This window comes from Lactuca serriola, chromosome 7, assembly GCF_051521515.1.
Source record: "Lactuca serriola cultivar US96UC23 chromosome 7, Lser_US96UC23_V15, whole genome shotgun sequence".
In the NCBI taxonomy this organism is placed as follows: domain Eukaryota; kingdom Viridiplantae; phylum Streptophyta; class Magnoliopsida; order Asterales; family Asteraceae; genus Lactuca; species Lactuca serriola.
The window spans coordinates 82859086-82886136 of record NC_136414.1 but is presented as its reverse complement, the minus strand read 5'-3'; positions in this window follow the sequence as shown (position 1 = coordinate 82886136).

The window sequence follows — 27051 nt, the reverse complement described above, 5'->3', positions numbered from 1 at the left end:
TATTTAACTCTTAATAGATTAAGACAAGTATTAAGATTATTGTGAATGTGTATGAATAGGCCTAGAAGCAAAAGATGGATCAAGATGCAATAATTGATAAAAAGATCGATAGTGGGACAGTTAGTGCTCACTAAGTGATAAGGTGAGTTATTATTCTCACTCTATCTTATGAATGTTATATGTTTAAATTATATATTTATACATATATGTATGAGAACCTTGGGGGTACTAAGTGAATGCCATCAAGTTATAAGACAAAAATAGATCATGAATATACATAGATATCATGTATTTGAGCATGTATGTATATATTTGGAATATATGTATGAGATATACATAAAAACATGTAGCAGAGCATGTGATGAGCATAATTCCTTCAGGAATGAGATTGATATTCTTTGGGAACATGAGTATATTCCTTCGGGAATGAGATTACAAAATGAGTATATTTCCTGTGGGAAGTCAAATTTTTATATGAGACGAGTTAAGACATACAAAGTGTATGAGATTGAGTATGAGATGAGATATATAGAGTATACGAGATCTAGTTGAGATGAGACATACATAGAATATGAGATTGAGTACGAGACGGGATATATAGAGTATACGAGATCTAATCGAGTGAGACATACAGAGTTTATGAGATTGAGTATGAGACAAGATATATAGAGTATACGAGATCTAATTGAGATGATACATATAGAGTATATAAGATTGATTGTTGGACGATATATATATATATATATATATATATATATATATATATATATATATATACACGAGATCTAATTGAGATGAGACATACAAAGTATATGAGACTGAGTAGGGGATGAGATATATAGAGTATAATAAAATATAATTGGGATGAGACATGCACAATGTATGAGATGCATATATAAGAGTATACGAGACTACATGAGATGAGTTATGTAACGCCCCAAAATCATGGATAAAATTTTCATTTTTAATTTTATCGAAAACCGGAAAGTATTCATAACAACCCCAAAAAAAGTATGTCAATATGAGAAAAATCATCAAAGTATAAGTTCAAAGCATAAGAAAAACTGAACATAGGTGGATGCACTGTGATCATGCCGGTCCCTTCCATTTCAAGCTAGAAGTACCTGAAACCATAAACATAACTGTAAGCACACGACTTAGTGAGCTTCCCCAAAATACCACATTCAATTCACATGAACATATAATATCACGTGGCTATGTCATGTCCATATCAACCCCATATGACAACATGTAGATGTGTCGGGTCCGTATCAACCCCCGAATCGATATCAACCTATATGACAATAGGTAGTTCTGTCGGGTCCGTATCAATCCCCGAGTCCATAATGACTCCGAGCCCAGATTAGCTATATATATATATATATATATATATATATATATATATATATATATCATTCAATCATAGTCACATAATCATATAGATCTAACACATACAAATAAGTGGGTCGACATTGGTGCCTTTGACCCACTAGTGTGGTAAGAAGACTCACCTCTAACGAAGAGAATTGAACCATACACTCAAGCTGCTGCTAACACAGCTCCTCACACTAAACATATCCCAAAAATAACCCTAATAAATAATCAGGGTTTTCAACCCAAAATAAACGTTATAATTATTCCTTTATCTTAATAAGCTAAAAAAGGTCATTTTACCTTCCCATTCATAGCCTAACTCAAAAAATCCAAACCTTAATGGTCCAACTCCCAAAAGAATGGCCCAAGCGGGTTTTCTGGGAGTACGCCCAACATACTCTCTGCTAAGCCACACATACGGCTTGGTTTTCGAAGGAAAGGTCATAGGGCCTCAGCCCTCTACGTCCAGCATACAGAGCATTACGCCCAACGTAATACCCTGACGTCCAAACCCTATCTAAGTGGTCTTAATGCATTAAGATTTCATGTCCAACTTCAAATCTAAGCTTAAAAACACGTCTAAGGCCATAAAGTTGCAACCTTTATGCCTTTGCATGGCCACAAGGAGCCCAACATCAGAACCCTAACTCAATCAACCATTTACAACTCCATAACTCTTGCATGGAAGAAAAACAAGGTCCAAGTTTGCATTTTTATGACTTAACACACCCTAAAACGTCTGAAAGGACAGCCTTAGGGATTTGGAGTATTCCATACTCACAAGGGTCAATATTTGGGACAAAAAGGTGTAAAATTATAAGTTTGAACAAGATCTAAAGAAATGTACATAAAGGTTGGAGCTTTATACCTCCAAATGATGCTCAAGGTTGAGAAGTTGTTGGATCCAAAGACTTGAGAGCAAAACTACTCCTTTGATAATCTTCCTTCACAAACAAGAATGCACAAAACTCACACAAAAGCTTGAAATTTCACTCTCAAGGCTAGGGTTTTCGATCTCAGGGTTTAGAGGAATGGAGGTTAGAGGTAAGGACGGGTCTGGGGTCATAATGATCTTTAAATAGGATCTAAACCCTAAAAATTAGGCTTTGTCCCATGCTTGTGTACGCCCAACATACATGAATGTACGCCCATCATACGTAAGTGATGGGTTTTGAGCATAACATCATTCATATGGTGTACATGCAACCCTAATGCTTTGGATCTAGGTTTTTCTCAAGTTATACATGAAAACAATCTTCCAAAGCATAAACCCTAATCTAACATGTCTAAGAACGAAATTCATATGTAAATAAGGGTTTGAAATCTAACCTTACTTGTTATGTAGCAATAAGAAGAACAATCCACAAAGTCCTTGACTTTGGAAAGCTTAGTGCCCTAAGTGTTGTACCTCCAATGGAGTCACAAACACCACTAGCAACAAGGAAGAACAAGAGAGAGAGAGAGAGAGAGAGAGAGAGAGAGAAAGAGAGAGGAAAGGCTTCAAAAACGTCTAGGGTTCTTTAAGAATGCATTGACATGATTTTGGGGAGCCTTGGGGATCCTTTTATAGTTGAGGCTTCTAGGGTTATCAACCTGGAAACCCTAATTCCCTTGCTTAGGCCCTAAGCAACATATGGACTCTTATTGTCAAGCCTTGGACAAAATCTTTATGGACTCTCATAGAGATTTCGTCCACCCTATACCAATAAGGTCCATGAGCCCAAACTATAAATACTACCAATTTACAAAATCAGTCCCTGTTAATTTAATCAGTCTCTTTTGATCACCAAATTAATTCCAAATTAATTTTTGATCAATACTAATTAAATAATATGATTTCTCAATTAATATATTATTCTTATAATACATTAATAAATCATAACAAATCCTCTTTCTCCATAATTCATTCTATTTGTTGTTATGGTGAAGGCAACCCAAAAGGACCATGCTCATAATCAGGTCAAGTACATACCAAAATAGTTATGGGCTTAGACACCTAATCCAACAGTCTCCCAATTGGATAAGTCTAATAACTATTTTGCAAGTACGACTTCAGAACTTGATTAGCAATCGTAGCTTTCAAAAGCCACTGTCGAACTCTGATCTTATCAGCAACGCGTCCTTTAGATAAGGGATCATATATTCCTCCATTCTCAAGATATCGTATAGACATGAGACATGGATTATAATCATTCTCTCTGTCTATTTGTTATTTCCTGATTTCCGATTTATGACGAATGACTAATTGAACAAATCAAATCAGTCTAGGCTTGGCCAAGCGCTTTAGGGTGTCATCACTAAATCATCGAGGGGCTCACAAATATTGCTTTTATCCCACTTTGAGTAAAAGGAATGGATAAACTTTGAATCATATTCTTGCACTATTTACTCATCAAATCACACACAATAATACGTTTTATAACATCAAGTTACTGATGCGTTTACGTATTATCAATGTGCAACCGACTGGTAAACAACAACTCATATCTCTTCATTTCAAGAATATAAGATATTATCGTCTCACAATCACTCGTGATAAAATCCATGAAGTGATTCATGTGAGCATGGGTTTAATCCAATACTCAAATCTTATTTCAGGAGCACTCATGAACACTGCAACAGACTTTTGCTATGTCTAAACCCTTTAGACAATCTACAGTCGGATTCATGACGGTCTTACCTCATTAACTATTTCCAAAGTATGATTGACTGTGGATGTTTGAATGACGTAGTTATTCAGGAAGTCAAAACATGCAAAGTGAAACACAAGAACAATCGAATCCAATATGGCCTCAAACTTGTAAGCATAAATAAAACACCTTTTATTTAATCACCATATTGATTACACATTATTCATTGTATAATGTTCCAAGTAATCAACTTAATATTTAAATAGAAACAATAGTTATCCCTTGCTCCAAGCATACATACTATGTTTATCTATGGTCTTTGCTTTGTGAAATAGATCAATTGTGTACATTTCCAATGATGCTCATTTCATAATTCCCAATCCTTATCATAAGTGTATGAATACCAAATTCTTGCCACTTTTAACATTTTACGCAATGATCCTTTCGTAATTTCATAGCGGCAAAGTCACCAAGACTTTTCCAATGAAATTACAAAGTGCTATATTGGAGATTGTTACAAGACAATTCCTCAAAAGCGAAGTCTCAAATTCAAAGTACATTCCTTTGAACATCCTTCTTGCATAAAAGTTTATAATCTACATAGATTCATAATATCCAACTCCCATTATGGAAACATTTCCATATTTGCCATATGATAACTCATTCTTAATAGAATCCTATCTATTTATAATAATGCCAATATGTTCCATTCATATTTTCCTTCCAGTTTCCATCTAGCAACCAATACTTAGCGAACCTTAGATCGTCCTTGATAGTTCTTTAATTATTTTAGTCATATCCGGTTCTAGTCTTTTTTCCCTCTTAATGCCTTAGGCATTTGGAAAATCAGAATGGTTGAATATTACAGCATATGTAATCGATCCTATACCCAAAGCGTATGGGAAACGATACATAATGTGCTTCATAAAGACATGATACTTTACCAGTCTCTTGCTATAATATTGCCATATATAGAATTTCCTTAAGTGAAACATCTTCAACATAACATCAATATATGTCCTTTGACTAAATTTGCTTAAAATTTCTTGATCTAAGCTTTTAGATTTGAAATGAAGTATAAATTTATCTCCCTTAATTATAGAAAAACAACTTTTCAACCTTTACAACTTTGCGAATTGAAACTTTTGTTTTCTAAAATTAATATTGCTAACTTGAAACACTTACCATAATAATCATGCTCTCACTAACATGATAATTATATCTTTACCATCATAAGAATTATGCTCCCACTAGCTTTGACATGTATTCAGAAATCAGCTGGACTTCTAGAAATCAATACTTGTTGACTTCCTTAACCAAAGTTTAGATTTTGATATGAGATGCTTTGATAAGATTTTATCTAAGCTCATACACCTTTTAGAAAGCTCATATGTGTGTCTAAACAATTTCATAACTTGCAACAATAAGTCTTAAATGTTCAGACTAATTGCCAAATCTCACAATTCGAACTATAAAGAGGGATGACGTAATCGTAATCGAATTTGAGAATGCAATTTACACAATTGTTATCTCCTTAAAATCTTCCTAGTGAAAGCGTTTCCTCACAATCATTTTCATGAAACAGATTGAAACCTTATCAGTTAGATTTTATGGTGTATGTGTTCCTATCCATGTGAATTAGTAATAACCATGATCATAAGACAATGCTTGTGATAAATCCAAACTCATATGGACTGAGCTTGTTCAATCTTAATTCCTTGCCTCCTAGCAGCACGAGTGCCCACCATCGCTTTCAAGTTGTTCAAAGCTTACCCATACAGGTCAATGTACTTTCATTGATCAAGGTGCATTGCCTTAATGCAGTCAAATGAGAACTCATGGAACTCACACACATAGTTGACTTAAAACTGGAATGGCACAGAAACAAGAATATGTCAACACGATAGGTTACAAACCTCAAGCCGTGTGCTAGTGATAAACAATAGGTTTATTCTTGATTAGTTCTTGAAATTTTTCAAGATCATTAAGACTCCTACTGACCTCTCAACATATAAGTTTCTCTTGTCAAGAACCATTCCTTGACAAACAAAGATTCAAGAGTTAGTGCGGGTTTTTATCAAGACAAACACTTCACAAAATTGGTCTTAGTTGATCTTTGTCTTATCCAAGACATCACAACTTACCAATTTCAAACGTGAAAGAGTAAGAAAATTTTATATTCCACATTTGATGAGTGTTATAAACCTTCTTAAGATGATGTCACTCAAGTCACAATCTTGGAGTATGACTATAAGACTCGATTTGGAACGAAGTATGATTCACCTATTGATTTAACCATTTCAATAATTTCCGATTCCTCTTCTTAGTCATACAAATGCACCAAGGTGATTTTAGAGGATCAATAGTGATACAGTTTCATAATTACTAAGTTAGTCATAAAACACGATACTTAAGTACTCTCCCTTCTTTTTATATTGGAGAAACTTTTATCTTTATGCCTAATTGATTCTTCTTATTTGTTCTGCCATACATTGAAACTTTTCAATGATTCAGACTCACACTTAATCTTGTAAGTATAACCATGTTTACTAACTTTTACTAAATCACAACAAATAGTCTTATCATTCTTGTGGCGAACTTGACCAGTGCATATCAATGTGTACCAGATCCTTTACTTCTTCACTTGACTCACATACTTGTGTAAATAAGAAATTAGTCTTAATTTCCCAAATACAAATGTTCTCATTCATCATGCAATACCAGTTGCATGATTCCAAGTTTCTGTCCAATTAAAACTCAGGTGATGAGAATCTTTCCTTATTGGTAAATTACCACAAATACCATAACTAAGAATCACATCCACTTTGCTAATAATAGAAACATTCGAACATCACTTTTCACAAAAATCATTGCAAGGATATATAAATAAGACAAAAATCAAAATTTATTTTATTTACAAAAACAAGGATAAACTTGTCCTTACAACGCAATTACAAATGAAAACTATGTAAATATTCCTAAGCAATTTATCATAACTCTCTAAGCAGTAGCTCAAAAATCTGATCTTCGAACCATGCGATCGAAATCCATTTCTTCATGATCATACTTAGCTCACTCTCCCTTTAAGCTTCCTTTCTCATCAAAAATGTAATCTTATCACATCATGTATTAAGAATCTACAAACAGAAACTTAATAGAGTTAGATAGTGGATTTTACCTGAAGCAGAGTCATACATCTTGACTCTCCCATCCTTGCGATCTCTCGGGTAAACATGGAAACTTCGTAACCAATGCCCATTCTCTTGGCAATAGAAACGAGTAGACTGTTTTAGATCAGCACACGGGACAATCTCAAACTTAGCCTTTTTCCTTACTATCTGGTAAAATGGTTTGACCTTGGCCAAACCCTTTCCATTGGGAAGAGAATACTTTTCTGGACTTACAATGTTTCCGTTGTCAATGTCCATGGAAGTTTTGGAGATTGATCTTCCAGACAAATTTGCTTGACCAGTGCGCCAAATCATTGCTAAATTCAGAAGCAATAAGCAAATAGGTAAGATCAATGAGGGTCATGTCGTGGTCCATCATATAATACTCTATAATGAACTTACTATATGAGTCAGAAAATGATTGAAGAACCCAGTCAACAACCAACTTCCTTGAGACATCGACACCTAATATTCTCAACTTGTCAATGTGCGACTTCATCTCCAAGACATGTGCACACACAGACTTTCCATTGTAACACCCATAAAATTTAAGCCAAATTTAAACATTTTAATTCATTCAAAACCGTTAAATTCATACATCTTGTTTTCAAAATAGTTTAAACATTAGAGTATCCCCTAGAACCATATCACATAAATCATCAAACATGAGGAGCGGTACGATCACGCCTTCGCCTTGCCACGATCTCCTGAAGTACCTGAAACAATACACTGAATTGTAAGCCCGAAAGCTTAGTGAGTTACCCCTAAAATACCAACCACACATCAACATACTCATAACATATCACAGATAGAACGGCCATGCACATCGGGTATACTATGTGACTGGTCCGCCCTACGAGTCTAGCCATGTACATCGAGTCTATAGTGTGATTGGTCCGCCCACATCGGGCCTTCAATCCACTTGGTCCACTCTCTGAGTCTATAGTATGACTGGTCCGCCCACACCGGGCCTTCAGTCGGCCTGGTCCACTCTCCGAGCCTCGGCACGTCTGGTCCGCCCTTTTGGGCCTTCAGCCTATCCGGACCGCTCGCTGGGCCTTCGGAGTATCCGGTTCGCCCTGGGTATGTTGGCCTACAGCACAAAGTAGGACCCGCCTCAACCCAACCCCCGTCAAACAACCATGTGCACATAAAACAATTAATCACGTAACAAATCCTTAACCAGACAAACAGTCTAACGGATCACATAACATATCAACATCCTAGCCAGGATTCCGACCTAACTGGGAACTAGCATAACATTACCCTATATACTGGGTATCGACCTTAACCTGGTCACTAACATATATAATAACATCCTAAATACCTAGATGTAGATCTAGCAAAGCAATAATATAACAAACAATACCCGAATTTCCATCCGATAAAGGGCCGGCCTTGGTGCCGTAGACCCTGTCGATATAGCGAGGATAAATCACCTGCAATTGCCGACTGAAGAGATAAGACCAAGCTGCTCCGACCACCGACACGAACTTTACCACAGAACACTACCAAAGAACCAATTCCATAAATAACAAAATTACCAAAATACCCTTGGAAGTCAAGCTGGTCAACCCTTGGTCAAAGTCAAATTCCTCAGTCAAAGTCAACCTTCCTGGTTGATTCTACTCGCCGAGTCAACGTGTCGACTCGTCGAGTTCCTATATTCAGAAACTCCCATAACACGACCCAACTCGCCGAGTCGCCCCAAGACTCGTTGAGTCCAACGATCTCCGAGTCTCATCCTGCTCAACTCACAGAGTCGTCCCTCGACTCACCGATTCGAGGCTTAACCAAAAGAGGTTAGGTTTTCACGACCAGACTCGTCGAGTCCAAGAACAGACTCGCTGAGTCCAAGGCAATCTTCAACAGACTCACCGAGTCCATGCACATGTTCAAACAACTTGTCGAGTACACCCATGTGACTCGCGGAGTCTCTCCAATTCTTAATCCATACAGTGGCTTTTGGAGCCATGCATGGGCTCCAATCCATAGATCCACTCTTCTACAGTCTCACCCTCACATAAAGTTGCAAACTTTACGTGAAACCAAGGAGATATAGGCCCAAAACACACTAGGGATAGGGTTAAGGACTAGAGGGCTTTACCAACAACTCCTAAACAGAAGCTTTATGACATTTTGGACCATCACAAGCCTAGATCTGAAGTAGCAACCTCAGATCTAAGCCTCTAACTTGAAATAGCTCTCAAACAAGCTAAGGAACTCCAAATCAACCACCAAGGATGAACCAAAAAGGATATAGCTTAAGATAATGACTCCTTACCTCTGAGTTATGCCCAAACTAATGTAGATCCCAGATCTACACAAGTCCCTTGGTGCTAGCCTATAATTTCTCAAGCTCCTTCCACTAATTTCCTCTTCCAAGCTCCAATCTCCTCAACAATGGAGTCTCACACGAAAATTAGGGTTTCTGAATCTCAAAAGGGTAGCAAAGAGGCTGAGGGTGGGTTATAATGTGCTTTATATAGGGCACAACCCCCGAAATTAGGGTTTTCTCTCTTCAACACCAACTCGTCGAGTCCAAGCCACCGACTCGACAAGTTGACCACTTAACCCGCGACATAATCCCGCTCCGACTCGGCGAGTAAGCACGCCTACTCGTCGAGTCCCTTTCCTTAATTTACACTTTAAGTCCTTCAATAGCACCTCTGGAATTTGGGGTGTTACAACTCTCCCCCACTTAAATTAGGCTTCGCCCTCGAAGCCTACTACAGTATATGCTTTAGAACAACCCCCCTGCACTGCAGACTCCGATTTCTCAATCAACTCATGCTCTTATAAACCCTACTTCTGAATCTCTCTTAGAATGGCTTATTCTCACGTGGCATCTTTGCCACTACCCCAAGCCGACCATCAGCCTTTCAACTCAATAGCACTACATATTAACCACGTATCACCCAATGATACCATCCCTTCAAGTCAAGAACACACCTTCGAGCCCTGCGAACGCTAGATACCACAAACACCCACTAAGCTCTGCCAAGACACTAATCCTTCTTCCTTCGCCCAAAATTGGCGATAACCCTGATAACTTGCAACCTGGAATGAATCCTGTTCCACCCTATGGTTCTATCCCTTACGCGCTGACATGATACTACATCCCTCATCTCCCATAACCCATCATCCAAACATATCGCGTAACCACTCGCACCTGGCCCAATCAGGCTCGAGCTGGAATACCAACACACCAGGTCCAATCAGTCATGGGGACCGGTCATCCTCATGATGGAATACCCCAGATTGGAATACCTCCACATACATAACTCAAACCTATAACCATACTCAGAACTAAGGACCTTGTCCTTGCGTCACCCTCGAACCCTTCGGTTCAACACAACGGAGTGCAACCCACTCACACCTCCCTATCACGATCTCTAGGTCCTTGACCTCTGACTGTAATATCCTCATATAGTCCTCGGCACCGGTCCAGACTACTCCCAATTTTGTTATCCTGCTGACTCACCTTCCTCTGACCCAATCTCCAATCTGGAACCAATACCCTTGCCTCTTCCAAGGAGACTGAAAACATGCCTGCGCATCATCCAACATTGCTATAACCTCAACGAGAATCCAACCTGTATGTGCTTCCATATATCTGGTACAACCCCAGTGCTTACTACCAATAACTGAAGCACTTTCGATCATCCATTGACTATGTTGCCTTCCTTTCTGAGGACCCACACTCCTTCCGGAGCTGCATACCTTTCCTTTCCAGGAAATCTACTCAACAACCCTTACCGCACCTATAAGTGCCACTGAGCTAAACTCCACTCTACACTATCCATGTAGAGCAACTGCTATACTCGAACTCCTATATACTCCGAATCCGATGACATACTAACTAGGCCCACGCACGGCCTCCAGCCAACTCCATCATCATGATCAATACTTGGGGCCAGACCATATCGATTAGTATTGCATGACGACATATTCACTCATTCTCCTCATACTGATCCACTAACACATACAGAGTCTTCCGCATGACTGGAACGCCTTTCCAGGCCTTCAGCCTAGCTGGACCACTTTTAGAACCTTCAGCATGTCTGGACCGCCCTCCTAGGCCTTCAGCCTGTCTGGACCGTTCCCCGAGCCTTCGGCCTGACTGGTATGCCTCCCGTCCTTCAGTTTATCCGGACCGCTCAAAACTATCGTACGCCACTCTAAACCTTCCTTCCTGGGAATCTCTCCCATGCAGTCTGTTCTAGCCCTCTTGGGGTTTCAAACTCCAGTTCAGTTCCCAAAATCCTTTCCATGGCCTAAACCCAGGCCTTACATCGACCGACTACCTTACCTGAAACCATGGTCTGTTCCCTGCCCCACTTGTCTATCACTTGCTCCAGTCATGCCACACTCTCGGCTAACAACACTGATAAATCTAAACAGCTAACCAACCTTGAATACTTGTTGTTTTACCAGAGAATTTTCCATTTCTCCTAACTTAGTGTACCAACTACTAACTTCCACTGACAAACCAGCATAATTCGATAGACCTTACTTGATAAAGTTTCCCCCTCTTCTCCCGGACTAAATCCATCCGGAGTGAGCAACCTCCACAGGTCACTCTCCTGACATCGCATATCCCGAACTCCAAGGAAATTCGAATCTCAACTGAACGCTTCTCGGAACGTCATTGCTATTCCAAGCAACGAGATCATATACCTTCTCTTTCGACCAACCCAATCATACTATGAATCATGCGAAAAAGGTGAACAAATTTAGAATACCACATAATTAGCAAATAACAAGATATCAAAATGGAAACATACTCGCAGCTGCATCCGGCTCTGACCTGACCTCCTCTGTTGTAAGCTGGAAAGCGCGTCCCTGAGTGTCACACCCCCAAACCAAGGATGGCGGAAACGTCCAGGGGTGGAGGACTTCATGTTCAGTATCACAACAACATGTATAATAGTGATCAAAGTAAATACAACCATCATAAATATAATTGAAAAAGTTACACCAAAGTATTTGTTTACATGTTTCAAAATCAATTGCAATATGATGACAAAAATAAATTGTTGACGGTTTAACGTCCCATCCTCAAAGCGCTGAAGTTTTCCTGTTTCACTGATTTCCTGAGAATACAAGTAGTTTTGAAAGAGTGTCAACAATTAAGTTGGTGAGTTCATAAGAGTTTTGTTTGGAGTAGAAACCGTTTTCCTTTTTAAAATCAATAGAGTTTGATCTCCAGAAAATCCAATATTTTCTTAATTAAGTGTAAACAGAATAATCCTATATGATGCGTTGATGTATTCTAGATTGACCCGTAGATTTCCCCTATAATTGTCCAGCATATATAAGTTATATAAGATTTAGATTAGATAAAACGTCGAATATAATGGGTCCGCCCTAGGTCCACAACCAAACAAGGAACAGGAGATGAGGCGGGCACCACCAATTCCAAGCCAATCCAGACTAAATTCTTGTATGACTCAAGCATATACGCTCAACGATTATAGTTGAAGTCTAACAATACGAAAATCTATTGTGAATATAACCTATACATATCATAGTTCACCGGGGAGTAATAGGGATTAGTGAACCTGAACTATGCATATGATAGCTTATCAAAGTGGTGGTGATGGTGAGTGTAACCTATACATATCATAGTTCACCGGGGAGTGATAGAGATTAGTGAACCTGAACTATGCATATGGATAGCCTATCAAAGTGAAGGTGATGGTGAGTGTAACCTATACATATCATAGTTCACCGGGGAGTGATAGAGATTAGTGAACCTGAACTATGCATATGAATAGCCTATCAAAGTGATGGTGATGGTGAGTGTAACCTATACATATCATAGTTCACCGGGGAGTGATAGAGATTAGTGAACCTGAACTATGCATATGAATAGCTTATCAAGGTGAAGGTGATGGTGAGTGTAACCTATACATATCATAGTTCACCGGGGAGTGATAGAGATTAGTGAACCTGAACTATGCATATGAATAGCTTATCAAGGTGAAGGTGATGGTGAGTGTAACCTATACATATCATAGTTCACCGGGGAGTGATAGAGATTAGTGAACCTGAACTATGCATATGAATAGCTTATCAAGGTGATGGTGAATTCCTTTCTTGTAATTAAGTTCCTAGGGTAGATGAAACATAAACTATACCTATTATAGTTTATTACTTTGTTTGTGATATGTATTTACCATAACTATACCGACTATAACTAGTGCGTTCGTTCACGGGGGTATAATGGCTTAACTATACTTATTATAGTTTATCTTAATTGTCCATAGTGGCAGTAAATCTTTTGTATGTGTAAAACCTTTAATAATGTGTTTGTTATATAAGTAACCCTAAACTAGTTTATCAATTGTTTGTATGGATAGTGAGCATAGGCCCTTCTTGTCATAATTTACCAATGTTTATATTTATAATGGATATAGCCTCGTAATGTCATTTATATATTTCCCATGCTTGTGGAGGTGTAAATCCATTTGTTTTTTGATGTATGTCTATGTAAGAATACAAAATTTGTCATATATTACAACTACACATAACCACATAACGATGTATACCTTGCTCAACATGTTACAAGGTGAAATGAAATTTATAGTGTTTTTCTGTTAATAACCTTTTCTGTAACTGTTATTGGAAAAATTGTAGAAAAATCATAAAATGTCCAAATCAGGTTCTGTAACTTCTGAGAGTTTGGAAAATGAGTCTAGTTTGTTCATAATTTTTATCATGATTTTTAATGACCTCTAACTTGGGTGAAAAAGTCCATAATCACAGACTGGTCCGGATCGATGTTTGAAATGATAGGCAGTTTTGTAAAAATCACCATAAATTGTAGAAAAATCGTATGGAGATGTGCAAGTAGTCATTTTAAAGCTAAGAAGTGGAACTACATGCACCTAAAACAGTTTTGAAAACAAAAATGTTTAAGATGTCCAAAACAGTCCGTGAATGGAGTGAAACTTTTCTGATGAAAGCTGTTAGAAGAATTTAGTTATGTTCTTGGTGTTTTAACTTGTATTCCCCCCCTAAAAACTTGAGAAAACATGAAAATGTAGGGGTATGAACTCACCTTAAGTGTTTTCAGTAGGTAAGTGTTGAAGAAGAGAAGTGTTGAACCCAAGAACACTTGAAGAATCACTTGAAGATTCGAAGCTCTAACACAAATATATTGGAGTTTGTGTAAGATATCCATGATTTGAGTGGAAATAATTGAGATAATCATAAAGAGAAAGGATTATGCTTACCAAATGTGGAGGAAAGACTCAAGATCAGCCCTTGAATCTCGAATTTCTAGAGAGAGAAAGTGAGAGAGAAAAGAGTTTGATCTTCTTGTGAAATGAGAGCAAATGAGAGAAAATGAGGAGAGAGGATGATTATCCAGCTCTCAAAAACGTGGGGATGGCTTGTGAGGGAGGTAAAAGGTACAAGGTATGGTGGAAAGGAGTGTGGGTTGTCATGGAGTGGGTATGGGGGTTGCTTGCGTCATAAAATAAGGTAAAGTCAACACTCTACCTTTGTACTTTACCTACTCTTATTTGGATAAGATTTTACCCTTAAAATATGATTAAATCATTAATTTAGGGGTCTTATATTTTAAAATAAAGTTTTGGATGAAAATCCCATGTTAAAACAATTAAAAACGGGTCTTAAATGCAAAATTACGCGAAACCGGGTGAAAAATGAGTTTTCCAGCGAGATCCTTCGGACCTAGGCCGAGGTTCGGTCCCTAGGCCGAAGTTCGGTCAGGTGTGTGCACGGTTCGGAGGCGAGAGACGCGAGCCAGAAGGAAGAAGCGAAGCGAGGATCTGTCCGAGGCTCGGTCCGAAGAGAAGTCAGAAGCGAAGGCATCATATAATCAGGGAATTCCTAGGCTAGAAGGCATCATATAATAAGGTAATTCTATCATGCAATTCCTGAAGATCCCTAGCCTAGTAGTAGCATGTTGTTCTAACATATCACATAATCAAATAACTTGTATGGTATTTTGGGGTCTACTTACTGGCTCTGGCTGATCGTACCCTCTGCATCCTCCTTTACTTATTTCGAAAAAAACCTTTTAAAAACCATTTTGAAAATCCCTCCTTGATTTGAGACTAAATTCACACGAATGTTCCTCCAATTCACTCAAACCAAGGATCTGATACCAACTTGTAACACCCATAAAATTTAAGCCAAATTTAAACATTTTAGTTCATTCAAAAACCATTAAGTTCATACATCTTGTTTTCAAAATAGTTTAAACATCAGAGTATCCCCCAGAACCATATCACATAAATCATAAAACATGAGCGATAGGATCACGCCTTCGCCTTGCCACGATCTCCTGAAGTACCTAAAATAATACACTGAACTGTAAGCCCGAAAGCTTAGTGAGTTACCCCTAAAATACCAACCACACATCAACATACTCATAACATATCACAGATAGAACGTCCATGTACATCGGGTCTACTGTGTGACTGGTCCGCCCGCACCGGGCATCCAGTCCACATGGTCCGCCCTCTGAGTCTAGACATGTACATTGAGTCTACAGTGTGATTGGTCGGCCCATACCGGGCCTTCAATCCACCTGGTCCACTTTCTAAGTCTACAGAATGACCGGTCCGCCCACATCAGGCCTTCAGTCGTCCTGGTCCACTCTCCGAGCCTCGGCACGTCTGTTCCGCCCTCTTAGGGCCTTCAGCCTATCCGGACCGCTCACTGGGCCTTCGAAATATCCGGTCTGCCCTGGGTATGTTGGCCTACAGCACAAAGTAGGACCCACCTTAGCTCAACCCCCGTCAAACAACCATGTGCACATAAAACAATTAATCACATAACAAATCCTTAACCAGACAAACAATCTAACAGATCACATAGCATATCAACATCTTAACCAGGATTCCGACCTAACCGGTCACTAGCATAACATTACCCTATATACTGGGTACCGACCTTAACCAGGTCACTAACATAACACCATCCTAAATACCAGGATGCTGATCTAGGAAAGCAAAAGAAATAATAAACAATACCCGGATTTCCATCCGATAAAGGGCCGACCTTGGTGCCGTAGACCCTGTCGATATAGTGAGGATAACTCACCTGCAATTGTCAACTGAAGAGATAAGACCAAGCTGCTCCGACCACCGACACGAACTTCACCACAGAACACTACCAAAGAACCAATTCCATAAATACCAAAATTACCAAAATACCCTTGTAAGTCAAACTGGTCAACCCTTGGTCAAAGTCAAAGTCCTCAGTCAAATTCAACCTTCCTGGTTGATTCTAACCGCGAAGTCAACTCGTCGACTCGTCGAGTTCCTAAACTCAGAAACTCCCATAAGACGACTCAACTCGTCGAGTCCAACGATCTCCGAGTGTCATTTTGTTCAACTCACAGAGTCGTCCCTCGACTCACCGATTCGAGGCTTAACCAAAAGAGGTTAGGTTTTCACGACCAGACTCGTCGAGTCCAAGAACAGACTCGCTGAGTCCAAGGCAATCTTCAATAGACTCGTCGAGTTGTTCTTCCAACTCGCCGAGTCCATGCACATGTTCAAGCAACTCGTCGAGTACACCCATGTGACTCGCCGAGTCTCTCCAGTTCTTAATCCATACAGTGGCTTTTCGAGCCATGCATGGGCTCCAATCCATAGATCCACTCTTCTACAGTCTCACCCTCACATAAAGTTGCAAACTTTACGTGAAACCAAGGAGATATAGGCCCAAAACACACTAGGGCTAGGGTTAAGGACTAGAGGGCTTTACCAACAACTCCTAAACATAAGCTTTATGACATTTTGGACCATCACAAGCCTAAATCTGAAGTAGCAACCTCAGATCTAAGCCTCTAACTCGAAATAGCTCTCAAACAAGCTAAGGAACTCCAAATCAACCACCAAGGATGAACCAAAAAGGAAATAGCTTAAGATAATGACTCCTTACCTCTGAGTTGTGCCCAAACTAATGTAGATCCCAGATCTACACAACTCCCTTGGTGCTAGCCTATAATTTCTCAAGCTCCTTCCACCAATTTCCTCCACGAAGCTCCAATCTCCTCAACAATGGAGTCTCACATGAAAATTAGGGTTTCTGGATCTCAAAAGGGTAGCAAAGAGGCTGAGGGTGGGTTATAATGTGCTTTATATAGGGCACAACCCCCAAAATTAGGGTTTTCTCTCTTCAGCACCAACTCGTCGAGTCCAAGCCGCCGACTCGGCAAGTTGACCACTTAACTTGCGACAGAATCCCGCTCTGACTCGACGAGTAAGCACGCCTACTCGTCGAGTCCCTTTCCTTAATTTACACTTTAAGTCCTTCAATAGCACCTCTGGAATTTGGGGTGTTACATCCATCTTCATGTATTTTTTCCAATAGGGGTTGAGTGATCTTGAACTTTTCAAGTCTTCGAACATGTGGGTCAGAGAGCATTATTGGAGGAGGTGGAGGAAGTGAAGCACGATTTTCATTTTCACGATCCTATTGTGGAACATTATCTTCTTGTGGAAAGCTTTTTCTAAAGGATTCAGGAAGACCATAGTTATTTGAAATCTACAAAACGAGAGAAATTCAAGTTAGTTGATAAGAATCATTGATATAACACCCAAATGAAATATCAAGGCTAGGATGCAACACAATATTCTACAGCTCGGAAGAGGGATGCCGTAATCCGGGTTCATAATATTTGAAGGTAGGTAAATGACGATTTCCAAATTTCCACCATGAAAAATGGAAAATACAATTTGGTTTTAAATGAATTGAAATTCCTAGATCTTTTGAGATTCATTGAACTTTCCACTGGCATGTTTAATCTCGATTATGCCCTTCAAGTTTGTGACTGTGATACCGAGGATCACAAACAAGGTGTGAATTAGTAACCATGTAAATTAGCTCGGTACTCTCGAACACGTATATCACCTAATCAATGTGTCGGTTAACCACACACGCTCCATTGATCTATGATAATCTACGAGCTACCCATTTCCATCCTTCATTGGTCCCATATTAGTGTGCCGATTAACCACACACGCTCCACTAACGACCAATAAGGTGCGATGTGCAATTTCATGGATTAGCACCAAACTCACATTTTTTTGTAAAGTAACTAAGATTTGGGAATTTATAAAAGTGTTTAGTTACTTCGTGTCACACCCCAAAACCGATAACGGCGGAATACGTTTCGGGGTGGGAGACGTCATGTATAGTATCATCACAATTGTATAATAGTAAAAACAAGAAACATGCAACCATTCCATTTACATAGTGATTTTAATTACAAGTGTGTTCTGCAAAGTTCAACAAACACCAAAAGTATACAAAAATAAGAGATGGATCTTGTATGCTCCACCTTCTCCAAAATGCTGCACCCGTACCTGTCTATCTTTGACCTGAAGATACAAGTTATTTTGAAAACGAGTATCAACATAAAGCTGGTGAGTTCATAAGAGTTTAGTGTGGGTTCTAGAATAACATGCATTAGTACCGATAGTGTGAAAGGTTACTATTTACATTTGTCCGTAATAGAAAACTCTAGAAAATCCTATATTTTCCAGAAATATGCATCTATTAATGATAGATACTTGTTTTACTTCGGGATGTTAATGTAGACTTTAGTTTAGTACTTTAGTGAGGATATAGTGTGTTCCTTGTAAGTGACTGATAGTGAGAGTAATAGCGAGCCCCATGACCTTCCCGGTCATGCATAGTGTAGTGAAGTAGTGGCATCCCTGGGCCTGCACGCCTTGGACTGAAACTGACAGTCGGGATGTAATAGTGTCTGCCCCGTATAAATCTATACATGTAGTGTCGTCTTCCCTCCGGAAAACTCTGGGCATAGTATGTAGCGAATAGCGTATCTCGTAGTGATTTAGTGCGTTATCTCCTGATTAGTGCTCCCTATTGTATTATAGTGTAGTAGTCTTTTGTATAGTTCGTAGCGAGTTCCCTTATTAGTGTATCGTCTCGTAATAGTGTGTATTATAGTGGGTATTATAGTGTGTATGGTAGTAGTAGTAACAAGTAGTAGTGACCTTAACTATACATATTATAGTTAATTTAGTGTGTATAGTTCTTTGTAATTAAGTAGTGAAGGCATCGAATGAAATGAAAAAGCTCATATCCAACACTAATATACATGATATATAACTAAGAAATCAACGACAGTCAAACGGATAACAACTACCCTAAGCCCACAATCAAACAAGTACAGGAAATAAGGTGAGTTATCGGTTCTAAGTTCTTCAAGTCTTACTTATATAAATATATTAGTGTAGTTACATTTTATAAGAAAAATTATTTAATAAAATCTTATACTAAGGAAACATTTAGAAAATAGTTTATTAATCCAAAGTAGTTTTGAAAACGCATAGTTCTTTTATAAGGCATAATGGTAAATCACATGTGATTTGATCTACTAATAGTGAATCACACGTGATTAACTTTCATAAACATGAATATTTGACTTGTATCCCCCCTAAAACATATAAAAAACATTTGAAAAGTTCATTGAAGGGGTATGAACTCACAGTTTATTGTAGGGATCGAGTGTCAACGGATGCCCTGAATGCCAATGGTCCCTATAAATCATGTGATGACACATAATTCGGTTAGAACTAGGGTGTTTCATGCTTAATCATGATGGAAAAACATCCTTAGGGCTCGACATTACTGATTACTAGTGTCTCATGATCTATACTTAATGATTCATGCAAGTTTAGGGCCAAAAGTGGACATTTGAGTGAGTGCTGAGTGCGCGGCTGAGGTGTGCGGCCAGAAGGGTGTGTGAGGTTGCACACAAGTGTGTGCGGCCGTTCAGAGTGTGTGTGCGGCCGTACACAGGAGTGTGCGGCCGTACACTCCTCTTGTGAGTCCATGTGAAGTGTTTGCTCTTCACACAAGAAGATTTGAATGTGTGCTGCCCCCCTCATGAAGATGTGCGGTCGTACACCTTCAAGAGACTATGAATATGATGAACATGATGAGTTTTAAAGCTTGGGATTCAAGTGTTTACCACTAATAAGCTTGAAGATGAACTAGATCACAAATATGAGGCCTTCAAGGTGTTCTTGGTTGAAGATTGTAGAGAGAGAAAGTAGAGAGAGGGTAAGGAGCATCCAAACGAATGAAAGAAGAGGGTATTCATCTATATATATGTTTGGGTGTGAGGCTAGAGGGTGTGCGGTTGGGTGTGCGGCCGCACACATGGGTGTGTGGTCGTACACACAAAAGTGTGGCCGCACACACCTCTTTTGGTGTGTTTAATCCAATTTCATAACGCAAAACACTTTCCAACACCTCCTGAGACCCATAACTAGACTATATTATGTCCAATACACGCATTTGGAACCACAAGATTTACAAAGGATGAAGAATTCAAGATTTAAAGACAATACGCGGACCAATTACATAGGATGAAAGTTTCGGGTTGTCACATTATCCCCCCGATAGAGGGAATTTCGTCCCGAAATTTAGAATTCCTACAGAGGGTAATTACCGAACTACAATGCAAAAAGATGGGGATATTTGAGTTTCATTGAATCCTCGCGCTCCCAAGTGAATTCCGGTCCCCGCTTGGCATTCCACCGAACCTTAACAATTGGGATGCGGCTTTGCTTCGTTCGTTTTACTTCCCGATCCATAATCTCCGCAGGATCTTCCACGAAGTTGAGGCTCTCAATGACCTCGATCTCGTCAAGCGGAATGACTAGAGTCTCGTCGGACAGGCATTTCTTCAAGTTTGAGACGTGGAAGGTAGGATGTATGTTACTTAGCTCGAGGGGTAGGTTGAGTTTGTAAGCCACAGGGCCAATTCTAGCAAGAATCTCAAAAGGCCCTATGTACCTTGGGTTCAGCTTTCCATGCTTTCTGAAGCGTATCGTGCCCTTCCAGGGCGAGACCTTCAAAAGGACTCGGTCTCCTACCTGAAACTCCAAGGGTTTTCTTCGTTTGTCCGCATAGCTTTTCTGTCGATCCTTAGCGGCTTTTAATCGTTCACGAATCTGTACAATCTTCTCGGTCGTTTCTCGAATGATCTCCGGACCAGTGAGAGCGCTGTTAGGAACTTGTCCCTTAGCCAACTGAGTGTCACCCACCTCAGCCCAACACAGAGGGGATCTACACTTTCGGCCGTAGAGGGCTTCGAATGGAGCTGCCTTGATGCTCGTATGATAACTATTGTTGTAGGAAAACTCCACAATAGGTAAGTGTGTATCCTACGATTTACCGAAGTCGATCACACAAGCTCGCAGCATATCTTCTAAGGTTTGGATCGTTCTCTCACTTTGTCCGTCGTTCTGCGAATGGTAAGTTGTGCTCATGTCCAGCCTCATCCCTAGAGCCTTTTGTAGTGATTGCCAAAATCTTGAGGTAAATCTACTATCTCTTTCCGAGATAATCGATACAGGGACGCCATGCAGCCGTACTATTTCCTTAAGATATGTTCTCGTGAGCTTCTCCATCTTGTCCGTTTCTTTGATGCGTAGGAAGTGTGCAGACTTGGTCAATCTGTCGACGATGACCCAAATGGTATCCAACCCACCCGTTGTCTTGGGCAGCTTGGTTATAAAATCCATTGTGATCCGTTCCCACTTCCATTCCGGTATCTCCGGTTGTTGGAGGAGACCTGATAGCTTCTGGTATTCGACCTTGACCTTCGCGCAAGTAAGGCACTTACTCACGAAGGTAGCTATCTCAGCTTTCATGTTAGGCCACCAGTATAGCTTTTTGAGATCCAGATACATCTTATCCGAACCTGGGTGGACGGAGTATCGAGTGTTGTGAGCTTCCTTCATGACTAAATCTCTGAAACCTCCGTGGCATGGAGTCCAAATTCGGTCCATGAGATAGTAGGCTCCGTCACCCTTGACTTCCAAAATCTTAAACATTCCGCGTAGGGATTCTCCCGTCACGTTCTCAGGTTTTAAGGCTTCAAACTGAGCCTCCTTGATCTGTGCGGATAGGTGCGAATGGATAGTCATTGTTAACGACTTGGTTCTTCGACCAGAATACTCTTTTCTACTTAGGGCGTCGGCTACCACGTTGGCCTTTCCTGGGTGATATCGAATTTCACTGTCGTAATTGTTGAATAGCTCGACCCAACGACGTTGTCTCATGTTGAGCTCTTTCTGGTTCAGTATGTGTTGGAGGCTTTTATGATCAGTATATACTACGCTCTTCGTTCCATACAAGTAGTGTCTCCAGATTTTTAGAGCGAATACGACCGCTCCTAACTCGAGGTCGTGAGTAGTGTAGTTCACCTCGTGTGTCTTTAGCTTTCTTGAGGCATAAGCGATGACTTTACCCCGTTGCATCAAGACGCAGCCGAGTCCCTGATTCGATGCATCGCAGTACATCACGAAGTCTTCTGTTCCTTCGGGAAGGGACAATACTGGTGCGGTGCATAGGGCTCGCTTCAGGGTCTGGAATGCCTTCTCCTGTTTCTCTTCCCAGTCGAATGATACGCCCTTCTGTGTCAACATAGTGAGAGGCTTCGCAATCCGAGAGAAGTTTTGGATGAATCTGCGGTAGTAGCCAGCAAGGCCTAGAAATTGACGAATTTCTGTAGGCGTCTTCGGTGTTGACCAGTTCTCAATAGCTTTAATTTTGGAGGGATCCACGTGGATTCCTTCTTCACCAACCACGTGTACTAAGAATTCAACTCTTCGGATCCAAAATTCACACTTAGAGAACTTCGCATATAACTTCTCTGATCGCAGTGTTTCCAGGACTCGTCGCAGGTGATCCTTATGTTCTTCCTCGCTCCGAGAGTAGACGAGTATATCATCAATAAAGACGATGACGAATTGATCTAGATACAGACGACATACCCTATTCATTAAGTCCATGAATACTGCGGGAGCGTTAGTCAGTCCAAAGGGCATCACTACGAACTCGAAGTGCCCGTATCGGGTTCGGAAAGCTGTTTTCGGAACATTTTCCTCAAGCACCCGTAACTGGTGATACCCGGACCGAAGATCAATCTTGGAGAAATAACTCGCTCCTTGTAGTTGGTCGAATAGGTCGTCGATACGAGGGAGAGGGTAGCGATTTTTGACAGTGAGTTTGTTGAGTTCCTTATAATCGATGCACATACGGAACGATCCGTCTTTCTTCTTTACGAACATGACCGGAGCTCCCCAGGGTGACAAGCTTGGTCTTATAAAGCCCTTGCTGAGTAGCTCGTTAAGTTGACCGGATAGTTCTTGCATCTCGGCAGGCGCTAAACGATAGGGCGACTTAGCTACGGGGGTAGCTCCCGGCATTAGGTCAATTCTGAACTCAACCTGACGTTTGGGAGGTAGACCCGGAAGGTCCTCCGGAAAGACATCGGGGAAATCGCATACAACAGGGATGTCCTTCGGATCCTTTGCTTTCTGGCTAGTGTCGACAACGTGGGCAAGAAAGGCGCGATATTCCTTACGCAAGTATTTCTGAGCCTAAATACTAGAGATGGTACGAAGGCTCGTACCGGGTTTATCTCCATAGATCAACAGAGTTTCGTGGTTCGTAAGATTTAAGTGAATGGCTTTGTCGTAGCATAGGATATCGGCACGATGAAGACTCAACCAGTCCATACCGACAATGACATCGAAACTCTTGATAGAGAATGGTATGAGATCGATTGGAAATGAGTGATCATCTAATGTGAGGGTACAACCTATGTAGATTGCGTTAGAGCTTTCGGTCTTCCCGTTAGCCATTTCTACAACGAATGTTTCTTTTAGTGGTTAGGGGGATTGTTTGAGTAAGTGTTTACAGTTTTGATTTATGAAGCTTCTTTCTGCACCACTATCGAATAAGACACAGGCATAAGAGTTGTTGAGAAGAAACGTACCCGTGACTACTGTGGGATCTGCTACTGCTTCATTTTGACCAATGGCGAGTAGCCTACCTGTTCCCCCAGCATTCGCAGCCTTCGGACAGTTCTTCTTGAAATGACCAGCTTCACCATAGCCATAACACGTCGGGGTCACTCCCAAACCGGAAACTTGCGAGATAGGTTTGGGAGGGGCCTTGCAGAATCGCACAGTATGGCCCTTCCGACCGCAGTTGGAACATTGCAATTCACGGCAGGGGCCGTTGTGGTGGAAAGGGAACTTGGGACACTTGGGCAGATTCCCACTATAAGCTTTTGGCGGTGCAGGAGTGGATGGAGTAGTGGCAGCATGAACCGCCACGATTTGCTGGTCCTTGGAGGAGGTTTGAGCTTTCTTGCCTTTCTTTTGATCCCATCGCTTCCTCTTTCTGTCAGATGAATCAGGTGGTGCAGTGGTAGTTGTGGTTGCTGTTGCTGGAGTGGAAGAGACTTCATGGGGTATCAGACTCTGGGCCAATTCCTTGGCACTATCGAAGGTGGTAGGGCGTGAGGCTAGAACATTTCCTCGATACGGGGGCATTAGACCCCAGATGTACCGTTCGATCTTTTTGCTTTCGGATGGTATCATGTTGGGACACATAGCCGCCAAGTCGCAGAACTTGGCCGTGTAAGCTGTTATGTCAGTCCCTTCCATCTTGAGGTTCCAGAGTTCCTCCTCAAGTTTCTGAATTTCGCCCCTAGGACAGTACTCTCTCCTCATGAGATCCTTCTGAGTGTCCCAGCCCATAGCATTTGCTGTGACCAAGGAGAGTGCACTGACATGGCCGTTCCACCATGTCAAAGCCCTGTTAGTGAGGGTGGCAGTAGCGAACTTGATTTTGCTCTCTTCGGGGCAAGAGCACATTTCGAATACAGCTTCGGTTCTCTCAAACCATTGGGATAATGCCAGAATTCCTCCAGTACCATCGAAGAAGGTAGGTTTACAGTTCATGAAGTCCTTATAAGTGCATCCCTGCACTCTTTGATGGACTTCACCAAATCTAGAGTTACCACCGCTCGCATCACCAGAGTTCATTTGAGCCATGACTGCCGTTACAGCCGCAGTCACAGCCGTTTGGAACAACACTGGGTCGAACTGTGGAGGAGGAGGTGGTGGAGGAGGGGTTTGAGTTGCTGGTCTTCCTCTACTTCGACGCTTTCGTGGAGGCATCTTTTACTGGAAGATCATAGGAATGATAGCAATAGTAAGAGTCTATTGCTAATATGAATAGAGTGTTTCATGGATTAATTCAACACAATCCAAAAATTAGAGTGAGAATCATAGTAATAGGATAGTTAGCTGCCAATATACTGGTATTGATGATATAATACAAGTTCAGGAAAAATTGACCTAACAGAAGGTCTTACATCAAACCATAGGGAAAAATGTTGGCAGTTTAGAGGTCTAGTTAAGGTACTTTTAGGCTAGGAATGTTTATAGACAAGAGATCTACGAAACCTAGAGGGGAAAGTCTAGTCCTTTAAACAAAAGAGTGAGGTACTAGACGTCTTCTACTGGCGACGGTTACTTGTTAGGCGAACCCTTAGATCCGTTATCTGACGCATAACTTCTTGAAGGTGTCGTTCATGAGTCCTTTGACGTGCTCAGAGTTCCCTAACTTCGGCTCGGGATGCAGCCAGCTGATGCTGCAGAGCCTCGTTGGTCCTCCTTGTCCTGTCCATGGCTTCTTCGAGTTGGCGGATGCGAACCGTGTTGAAATTTGAGTTGGCATCCACTTCTACAACTCGACCAATGGTTGCTTGATCCTGCTCGACATTCCTGGCAATCCTTCGGATCATGATGGGCAGAACCTGATCCGCTGATCCTCCTTCGCTTATGTTGTAGAAACTTCGGTCTCCATTGTAAGGTAAAGGCTGTCCCTGCTCCTCGCTCCATCGGTGCAAGGATATGGCCCACATAGGAGTGGGACCCTGAAATGTCGGACGGGGGTTGGGGTTTGGAGCTTCAGGAGGTTGGTTGTTAACTTCTGGTTCGGAGCTGGAACTATCCGAGAAGCCTTCAACATGTCGATCATCCAAAGGGATCGGGTGATCATCATCTGACTCCTCATCGAGCCATCCTCCATTGCCCTGGTTTGGATAGTACGGGTCGCCGGGTAGGTGGAAACCAGCCATGCTATCTATGCGAGAAAGGGGGATAGAAAGGTTAATAGACGTACTACTCCCAGATACTTATAAGATGAATCGTTACTAGTCGACCCAATACTTGCGTAGTGCATACCAATTACATGCAACCGAAGCAAGATAGTCCTTCGAATAAACAACCCTAACTCCAGATCCCCAATCAAACAAGAACAGGAAATGAAGCAAAGGCTACAGATTTTGAGTCTATAGCGCCCTAGTCACATGTAACCGTGGTGTATCCACTTAGGAACTATTGTCCTACCAGTAACGACCCTTTTAGTTATCACATATTTATGTTTTAGAGATACAGAATACTCCTATAGTATTCTTAGGGTAACGTTATTGTGGTAGTGTTGGTAAGTTTTAGACTTGTTGCAACACCACAACTAAGCTTAGGCAGATGCTAGTCACTCCCAGGAAAACGTAGTTGATCAGGCTACATTCCCCCAAATGTGACTATATGTCTCTAAACCCAATTTGTGCTGTCCAACCATCTTAATACTTTTGTTCTGTTCTAGCGTGATACTGACCTGTGTTTTATAGAGACGTGTGTGTATATATACTTAGTTAAATCTTTTAAATACTTAACAATATATATTCTTGGTCAGAGTGTTTTAGTCCCGAAGTGTTTATAGTTCGTATATCTTTTATAGGTTGATATACTTGATTCACTATAAACAATGCTCTGATACCAATCTGTCACACCCCAAAACCGATAACGGCGGAATACGTTTCGGGGTGGGAGACGTCATGTACAGTATCATCACAATTGTATAATAGTAAAAACAAGAAACATGCAACCATTCCATTTACATAGTGATTTTAATTACAAGTGTTTTCTGCAAAGTTCAACAAACACCAAAAGTATACAAAAATAAGAGATGGATCTTGTATGCTC